Below are 7,502 nucleotides of genomic sequence, written 5' to 3' on the forward strand. Positions count from 1 at the left end.
AGCAAAGGGGTGAAAGGTCATCAGGGGTAGGCAGGAATGTGGAGTTGAGGTTAGAATGAGATCAGCCGCAATCTTATTGAATGCTGAGCAGGCTCGAAGGGCCGAGTGGCCTGTTCCTAGTTTGTTAGTAAAAAGTACAGGAGATATAAGAACATAAGAACTAGGAGCAGGAGTAGGCCATCTGGCCCCTCAAGCCTGATCCGCCATTCAATTAGATCATGGCTGATCTTTTGTGGACTCAGCTCCACTTTCTGGCCCGAACACCATAACCCTTAATCCCTTTATTCTTCAAAAAACTATCTATCTTTACCTTAAAAACATGTAATGAAGGAGCCTCAACTGCTTCACTGGGCAAGGAATTCCATAGATTCACAACCCTTTGGGTGAAGAAGTTCCTCCTAAACTCAGTCCTAAATCTACTTCCCCTTATTTTGAGGCTATGTCCCCTAGTTCTGCTGTCACCCGCCAGTGGAAACAACCTGCCCGCATCTATCCTATCTATTCCCTTCATAATTTTAAATGTTTCAATAAGATCCCCCCTCATCCTTCTAAATTCCAACGAGTACAGTCCCAGTCTACTCAACCTCTCCTCATAATCCAATCCCTTCAGCTCTGGGATTAACCTAGTGAATCTCCTCTGCACACCCTCCAGCGCCAGTACGTCCTTTCTCAAGTAAGGAGACCAAAACTGAACACAATACTCCAGGTGTGGCCGCACTAACACCTTATACAATTGCAACATAACCTCCCTAGTCTTAAACTCCATCCCTCTAGCAATGAAGGACAAAATTCCATTTGCCTTCTTTTTTTTTTTATAAATGTTTTTTTATTGAGTTTTCATATTTTATATATGACAAATTACAAGTTATTAGAGAGAGAGAAAAAAAAAGGAAAACACAAAAATTTAACATGAGTATTTACAGGTAAGCATCTTCATAACAATAATTGTGGCCGCCCCCTTTAGCCAGCATACATATTTTCCATTCCCCAATATGGCCGAGGCACATGTTTATAGGCATTTATTTATAGTTTGGTTTTGGGCCTTGGCTTGCCATCAAACCCCCATACCGAGCCCGTATCCCCCCCCCCCCCCCCCCCCCCGGCTACCTTCCCCCGATTCCCGCCATTTTCCCCTGGTTCTTGGCCACCCGACTATTCTTTCTCATGCACGTTGGCCACAAACAGGTCCCGGAACAGTTGCATGAATGGCTCCCACGTTCTGTGGAAGCCGTCGTCCGACCCTCGGATGGCGAATTTGATTTTCTCCATTTGGAGAGATCCATTTGCCTTCTTAATCACCTGTTGCACTTGTAAACCAACCTTCTGTGACTCATGCACTAGCACACCCAAGTCTCTCTGAACAGCGGCATGCTTTAATATTTTATTGTTTAAATAATAATCCCGTTTGCTGTTATTCCTACCAAAATGGATAACCTCACATTTGTCAACATTGTATTCCATCTGCCAGACCCGAGCCCATTCACTTAACCTATCCAAATCCCTCTGCAGACTTCCAGTATCCTCTGCACTTTTTGCTTTACCACTCATCTTAGTATCATCTGCAAACTTGGACACATTGCCCTTGGTCCCCAACTTCAAATCATCTATGTAAATTGTGAACAATTGTGGGCCCAACACGGATCCCTGAGGGACACCACTAGCTACTGATTGCCAACCAGAGAAACACCCATTTATCCCAACTCTTTGCTTTCTATTAATTAACCAATCCTCTATCCATGCTACTACTTTACCCTTAATGCCATGCATCTTTATCTTATGCAGCAACCTTTTGTGTGGCACCTTGTCAAAGGCTTTCTGGAAATGTGGATAGAGAAATGTGATATGGGATATGTTTTTACTCAGCGACCGGCAATGACCTGAAATTTGCTGCCTAGGAGGGAGTTTGAAAATAGATACATGAATCATTTGATTTCAAAAGGAAATTGGACAGACATCTGAGGGAAATAAACCTGCGAGGATACAGGGATGGAGCAGGAGAATGGGACTGACTGGATTGCTGCAGTGAGCTAGCATGGATTCAATGGGCCGAATACCATTCTCTGTGCCATCATGTCTCTGACTCTTTTGTGTAATCTAGTTTTGTAATTTGAGATGCACTCAGTTCAAGGGCAATTAGGGTGGGCAGTGAATGCTGGCCCAGCCAGCGACACCCACACCCCGTGAATGAATAGAAAAGAAAATCTGCCGTCTTTACCTGGTCTGGCTGACACGGTTCCAAACCACAGCAATCTACTGGGGAGATCGGAGGTAGACATTTTATACAGTGAGTGATAATGATCTGAACTCAATGCTTACACACAAAGGTCGATAATCTCCAGGTCCTGATAACCCGAATTTGATGTGAGGATTGGTTGTGGGTTTCCTGTCTGCGAATCCCTTTCTAAGCTCCTGTGAAAGAAGTTTACAAAGGCATCACTGTCAGTCCAGAAATGAAATTCAGGAAAGATAAACATTTCTCCTGGTTTGAATTTGCTGTGTGTAAATCCTCCCCTACTAATCCCCTGTAAAAGGAGTTTCCAAAATTAATCACCGTCAGTCCAGGATAGAAATTCACTACAATCTCCCCTCTTTTGCTGGGACAGACGATAATAGTGGAGATGGGGCCCAGAGGAGAAACAGGAAAGGATTCACTCACTTTGAGAGTAACAAATACAGTGTCTGTTCCAATAAGTCAGGCTGCAGTGTGGAGTGAACAGCATAGGATCCAATGTAGAATCATAGAATCCCGAGTGCTGAAGGAGGCCATTTGGCCCACCGACCCTCTGAAAGATCACCCTACCGTGGCCAATCGCCCACCCTAATCCCGTAAACCCACCCAGGGACAATTTAGCACAGCCAATCCACCTAACCGGCTCATCTTTGGACTGTGGGAGGAAATCTTCGCAGCCACGGGAAGAATGTGCAAACTCCACACAGACAGTGACCCAAGGTTGGAATCGAACCCAGGTACCTGGTGCTTGAGGCAACAGTGCTAACTACCGAGCCACCCCCATAACCCTGTCATGATTAGACTATAACCTGCCTCTTATTCCAATTCTGGTGTGTGTTACTCTGTTACTGTTATCATTAGACACTAATAGGAGGGCAAGCTGCAAGGTAGCAATGTTATTTTGAAGTTTCTGTGTTACAATGAGTGTCACTGGGAGATGTGATAAAATAGGAATGGAAACATCATGACAAAGGGTGGCACGGTGGCAGTTGTTAGCGCTGTCCGTTCCCTTACCAACCCTTACCAACTTTTACAGATGCACTATAGAGAGCATCCTCTCGGGCTGCATCACAGCCTGGTATGGCAACTGCTCGGCCCAGGACCGCAAGGAACTTCAGAGAGTCGTGAATACCGCCCAGTCCATCACACGAACCTGCCTCCCATCCATTGATTCCATCTACACCTCCCGCTGCCGGGGGAAAGCAGGCAGCATAATCAAGGATCCCTCCCACCCGGCTTACTCACTTTTCCAACTTCTTCCATCGGGCAGGAGATTCAGAAGTCTGAGAACACGGACGAACAGACTCAAAAACAGCTTCTTCCCCACTGTCACCAGACTCCTAAATGACCCTTTTATGGACTGTCCTCATTAACACTACACCCTGTCTGCTTCATCCGATGCCAATGCTTATGTAGTTACATTGTATATCTTGTGTTGCCCTATTATGTATTCTCATGTATTTTCTTGAATTCTGTTCAATTCCCTTTTCTTCCCATGTACTGAATGATCTGTTGAGCTGCTTGCAGAAAAATACTTTTCACTGTACCTCGGTACACGTGACAATAAACAAATCCAAATCCAAATCCAAATGCTGCCTCACGGTGCTGAGTACCCAGGTTCGATCCCGGCCCCGGGTCACTGCCGTGTGAAGTTTGCACATTCTCCCCGTGTCTCCGTGGGTCTCACCCCCACAACCCAAAGATGTGCAGACTCGGTGGATTGGCCACTCTTTTGACGTCCACCAACAAAATAGAACAAAGGAAACAAACTTAGGGACAAAGCAAAAAGGGCCGCTCCAGTTAGAGGCACCGCCCGAACGTAACAGAGATCAGCAGAAACTTAAAAACATCTAATGGGAGTGTATTTAAAGGGGGTCAATAAAGCACCCCAACCCCTGCGGTGCCCACCGGGCATGGAAGGCTTTGATGGTGCCCATGGACACCGCATGCTCCCTTTCTAGGGACACCCAGCTGCGAGTGTAGCTGCGGAAAAGGGGCAAACAGTCTGGTTGGATGACCCCCTCAGTCGCCTGCTGCCTCGACCTATAAATGACGCGCTTCACCAGGCCCAGAGCAGGTTCACAAGGAGGTAAGTGGAGCTGGTTCGCGAGGTCTTCGGCCCAAGTCAGACTCAGCAAAAACACAGCCCGTGCTCCCACCCTGGAACGACCACCCAGTGGAATCCACCTCCTCCCTGCTGGTGTGTGGTGTCTTCAGTTCGGGAGGGGGCTCAGCAAACACACTGTCCACTCGATCCCCCTGACCTGGAACAAGCACACGGATTGAATAAGGAAGGTTTTGTCCTTGCTGAAGGCAGATGTTATCAGTTGGGAGCACTGGGCCGGGCCCTCAACCCCAACAAACAAGCAGTCCAAAGGGCTTTACTCCCATCTTGTTTTTGAAGTTGCCTCCTTGTTGTTGTCATTCTCTCCCCTCTCCTTCCTCCAGGCAGCTCAGCAGCAACCAGCACCAGAAACAGGCAGCAAATTGAGCAACAGCAGCAACAACAGAGAACGAGAGACAACAGCAACAGAGAAAGAAAGGGAGCAGCAACAGCAGCAGCCACTCTCCACAACAGCAACATCCTCACAACACCAAAGTCTGCACTGGGAGTGCCAGCTTCGGATTGGCCATGCTAAATTGCCCCTTAATTGGAAACAAATAATTGGGTACTCTGAATTCATAATAAAAAATAATAATAATACTCACCTCTTGTCACAATTTTGGTGTTTTCAAGTTTACAATCTGCTGCAACCTTCGGCTGGAAAGATATCAGAAGCTTTGGAAGCACCTGTAAAAAGAAATTACACTGGTCAGAAATGTTAGTCGAGGTTAGAAATTAAGATCAGACAAACCTTTATCTTGGTTTAAGTTTGCTGGGCGTAAATCCTCCCCTTCTAACCCCCGGTAAAAGGAGTTTCCAAAATCCATCAATCTTCAAGTCCAGGATAGAAGGTCCAAACATTCCTTCCCCTTGTTGCCAGTCCCAAGATTACTTAATGAGGGTTTTACTTGCTTTGGAGGCAGTTCAGTGAAGTTTCACTAGTCTGATTCCTGGGATGCGAGACTTTGTTTTATGGAGCAAGATTGAGCCTGTTTGATCTGTACCCGATGGAGTTTAGAAGAATGAGAGGTGATCTTATTGAAACATCGAAGATTCTGAGGGGTTTTGATAAAAGAATATTTTCCCACGTGGGGTTCAAGAACTAAGGAGGACAGTTTAAAGATAAGAGTTCTCCAATGTGACACTGAGGTAAGGAGAAATGTCTTCCCTCAGAGGATCATCAGTATGTGGATAAAAGTAAATTGCTGCGGATGCTGGAATCTGGAACAAAAACAGAAAATACTGGACACTCTCAGCAGGTCTGACAGTATCTGTGGGGAGAAAGGGAAGCTAACATTTTGAGTCTGGATGACTCTTTGTCAAAGCTGAGTTTGTGGAATCCTGTTTTCCAGAGAGTAGTGTCGCTGGGTCACTGAATATACTCAAAGCTGAGTTAGTCTTTTTTTATCTACTGGGGAGTCAAAGATTTTTGGGGGAAGGCAGGAAAATGTGATTAAGGGCACATTCGGATCAGCCATGCCTTTATTGACTGGCAGAGCAGGGTCAATAGGCCGCATGGCCTCCTCCTGCTACTAATTCTGATGTTATTATTCTTCTGTTCTTCGGATTGCCACACACACAGGACAGCAGCACCGTTCCCCTGTGGAGGGGCCTGTCAATCATCGACACAATGATTTTATCTCCTGGTCACCGGGATCCTGAAGCACCGCCTCTGTTACGTCATCAGGATGGCGCCTCAGCCGCGCCGCTAAACAAAGATGGCGGCCGTGGAGCTGGGCCTGATACTGGATACAAGCTCCGCAGCTGCAAACGCGGGATTTGCAGGGTCTTAAACCGACCCTGTGAGCAGCAGGGGGTGTTTATGAAGCCGTAACTCCCTCCCCACCCCGACTCCCGGCTCCATTCCTCCCTCCGCCTCACCGACTCTCACCGCCCCAAACAACCGCTCCCGCACTCGCAGACCTCCCAGCAAAGTGATACTGCGCATGCTCCAGATACAGCCCAGCATTGCGTCTGCGCGGTGGGCGACGTGGAGTGAATACGGCACATTCACAGCAACAGGGAATGCTGGGTAATAACCGCACCATTGAAACGGTAAATACAAAATAACTTGGTGACCAATTGCGAAAATAATCAAACAAATTATTGTCAATGGGTATTCTGCTATTCTCCATTTCTCAAAATTATTGAATGCTGCTCTCCTGTGGAACAATGAAGAACTTAAATGTTTTTATCCCCAATGGGTCCTTTCTCTCTCCTCCCCAGAAAATGCAAACTCTTGCTGGGTTCAATTCCAGAATCTGTAATTCCTCCATCTTCTTCCCTCTTGCTCGTCAGACTGAATGTTCAGTGTTTTCTCGAATGATCCAGCACAGATGGAAGTCACTCGGCATGTCATGTCTGTAATGACTTTGTACAAGAGCTACCACTTTTCCTGGTTAAATTCAATTTGCCACTGTTGTGCCCCCAGATGACCAGCCCATCTGTATCATTCCGTGATTTAAGGCTTTTCTCCTCGCTAGTTAACGAACCAACAATTTTCCATCTGCAAAAGTATTGATCATGCCTCCTACCTTCACGTATTTCCAATCCTCGATTTTATATATAATTACTATTGGTAGCTGAGGATGCACCAGGATCTCCATCAGCACCTGAACCTACGATTTCTTCCTGTGAGACAATCGAGAGCTTTAATCACCCTGGGGAAACAATGCTGAGAAAGCTGATGGTCTGGGCAAGGCTAACAACTGGGTGCTGCCATGCATGTCTCTGAATTTACTCCACTCCTGTTCATTCTCCACTTATGTAATAAGCATTGATCGTAATTACTGGGTAGAGGTTGCTGCCAATTGGTCACTATCGTGACAATGTGCGCATCAAACAGCATCATTAGGGCAGCGCAGTCGCACAGTGGTTAGCACTGTTGCTTTACAACGCCAGAGTCCCGGGTTCGATTCCGCTTGGGTCACTGCCTGTGCAGTCTGCCATCACAAAAACCAATATAAATCTTAAAGATTAAACTCCAGCCAGTTAATGTTAGGTGGAAAGTAAATAATAATAATCTTTATTGTCACACAGTGTAGCCACCTAAGATGGACACTGGGCTAACAAAATGGAGAAAACAGTTTAGCCAGGACAAGCAGTCTGCAAAAGCTAATTAGCATTCTGCACGTAGCAAAACTAGTTTATGGCCAGGTGGAAGATCTC

The 7,502-nt window shown here is 46.3% G+C and overlaps 1 long non-coding RNA gene across 1 annotated transcript; it reads right to left on the reverse strand.

Moving 5' to 3' along the window:
- Window positions 1-2,145: 2,145 nt before the first annotated feature.
- On the reverse strand, window positions 2,146-6,269 carry LOC119960353. Its single transcript, XR_005459386.1, has 3 exons — window positions 6,216-6,269; window positions 4,940-5,021; window positions 2,146-2,409 (listed from the first exon to the last, which is right to left on the reverse strand). It is a non-coding gene; the product is annotated as an uncharacterized LOC119960353 (long non-coding RNA).
- Between the last annotated feature and the right edge of the window lie 1,233 nt (window positions 6,270-7,502).

Source organism: Scyliorhinus canicula, unplaced genomic scaffold (genome assembly GCF_902713615.1).
Source record: "Scyliorhinus canicula unplaced genomic scaffold, sScyCan1.1, whole genome shotgun sequence".
NCBI classification, from domain to species: Eukaryota; Metazoa; Chordata; class Chondrichthyes; order Carcharhiniformes; family Scyliorhinidae; genus Scyliorhinus; species Scyliorhinus canicula.